Genomic DNA, 2,727 nt, shown 5'->3' with positions numbered 1-2,727 from the left:
AGAAAAACTCAACAAAGGAGAAATAATATGAAACAACGATTCCATAATACTAAGTTCAACAACAAGGAAGTTAACATGAATCAAATAATTACAATTAAGGAAATATCAACTGAATATAGGATATCTAACTTCTTTCCAATTAAGACCAATTAATTACACGAGAGATAGAAATAATGCTTTCCAAATAAAGACAAGCGGTTAGGAATGATAATGTGACTATAGAAGGGTAATGTCTACAGTGAAACAAGTAAAAGTCAATTAGGCAACAAGAATAAGCCAAAAAAGGGCAAATAATTTCCAAGTAAGACATGTAAAGGTGAAGCTAATAACAGGGAACTCAATCGTATCAAGAACAACTTTATATTCGGTGACTACAAGGATCTAAGAGCCTAAAAGGGGCAATTTTCCACAAATAAATCCTAGCACGCACTCGTCACCTCGCGTACAAGGAATACAATCAACAAAGAAGACTGAAATCCTAAGGGGAAGTCCCCCACACAAGGTTAGGCAAGATACTTACCTCGAACCGGCTATAATCAACTAGCAACCGCGTACTTGCCACGAGTACTCGACTCCAAATGGCCCAAATCCAAGTCGCCCAGGTGAAAATCCCTTCAAAAATCGCCAAGAACCGAGCTCTAGAAGTCAAAAATGTGATAACAATGGTGAAACCCTCGAAATTGGAATTTAATCTGTCTGCCCAGAAAATTGGTCATCGCGAACGCGGAAGAAGCATCGCGTTCGCGAAGAAGGATAAGTGAAGGTGTTCAGTTACTCATCGCGAATGCGACAACGCGTCCGGGAACTCGAAGAAGAAGAATTTGAAGGCCCAAAGACTGCCCTTCGCGAATGCGTGAGTCTATACGCGAACGCGAAGGGTGAGACAACATAACTACGCGAATGCGGGATGGTAGACGCGAACGCGTTGAAGGGAGAGGCAGAGCTTCGCGAACGCGAGGCTCTAAATGCAAACGCGAAGAAGGATTTTTCAGGTGGCCAAGATAAGCCTTCGCGAACGCGAAGAAGGAGTACCAGAAGCAGCAACAGCAGTTCAAAAGCAAGGGGAAATGACCCGTAGCCCATCCGAAACACACCCGAGGCCCCCAGGACCTCAACCAAACCTATGGACATATCCTATAACACCATTCAAACTTGTACCAATCCTTAAACCACCTAAAACAACGCCGGAAACTCGAATTAAACAAGGATTTGAGCCTAAGAACTTCAAATTTCATCAAAACATGCTTTCGATCAAAAACCTAACCAAAACACGTCCGAATGACCTGAAATTTTGCACACACATCCGAAATGGCATGACGGAGCTACTGCAACTTCCGTAATTCCATTCCGGCCCCCGGATCAAAAACTCACTATCGGACCGGAAACTTCAAAAATTTAAACTTCGGCATTTCAAGCCTAAATTAGCTAGGAACCTCCAAAATACATTCCGAACACGCACCCAACCCCGAAATCATCTAACGGAGCTAACGGAACCATCAGATTTCCATTCCGAGGCTGTCTTCACACAGTTCTGACTACGGACCACTTTTCAACACTTAAGCTCTCATTTAGGGACTAAGTGCCCCGATGCTCAACACCGAACGTCCCAGCAAACCAAAATAGCAGAAATGAACTTAGAGGAAGCAGTTAATAGGGGATCGGGGCGTGAATTCTAAAAACGACCGGTCGGGTCGTTACATCCTCCCACACTTAAACATTCGTTCGTCCTCAAACGAGCATAGAGAACACACCTGAAGTCTTCAAGTCACTGAGTGCGCACTTCCAACATATATCCGGGGGTGATCCCACGTCACCCCAATCCACTTAAGCCTGACGACACCATCTCAACTAAAATTTAACCTTTCTAGCAATACCAATAGGCCTTCAAGCTAGAATTCTCACCTTCCATCTGTTTCCAAAAGACCCGATCCTAAATCCATGTCCGGCATCAGTCTCAACCAGCTATTTCAATAAGGGCCAACACACACAAGGTACAACCACACAACATGACACATCACCCATAGGCCCACAATATCATTTCTGATACCAATACTTGCCTGAGATCAAATCCGTACCGGCCATAAGCCTCATACTCAACAAGAACTCTTTTCAAACCTCCACAACACTGGTGATGATACAATAACCACGAAAACCGCATAACAAAACACCCGAATAACCAAATCTCAGCCAACACCAACGGGTACACACCCCACAAGCTAAAACTCAAGAAGCATAGAACAAAATGAACAAATATGGGAAGGGAAAACACACAAGGGGACTATCAAACAAGTCGAACTAGCACAAATTCTTCTAAAACACAAATCTACAAAACATCTAACAAGAAAGAATGGAAGCATATAAAAGACTCACAATGATCTTATACTGATATAACTTCTCACCGCAGTACACCACCCGGTCTCAACATATCAAATCACCTGAAATCACGAGGGTCCCGCCCTCATTACTGAATCACAAGTAGGGCACACATCAACCCATCTAGAGACTCTCACTAGATCAATTTCGTCTACAATTACAACACAGGCTGGCTCCCACACCGGTGGAGCATAGAAATCACAGCTCGTAACCAAGAATACTCAGAGATCACATCAAACCTACCGAAACAGACAACATGAATTTACTACTAGCCTCATAACTCTCGACAACAGCTAGGAACGGACGATAGACACGGCTATCACTCATAGAACCTCCCAACGGAATAATCACGTA

Source organism: Nicotiana attenuata, unplaced genomic scaffold, assembly GCF_001879085.1.
Source record: "Nicotiana attenuata strain UT unplaced genomic scaffold, NIATTr2, whole genome shotgun sequence".
NCBI lineage: Eukaryota > Viridiplantae > Streptophyta > Magnoliopsida > Solanales > Solanaceae > Nicotiana > Nicotiana attenuata.
This window is presented reverse-complemented; position numbering follows the sequence as displayed.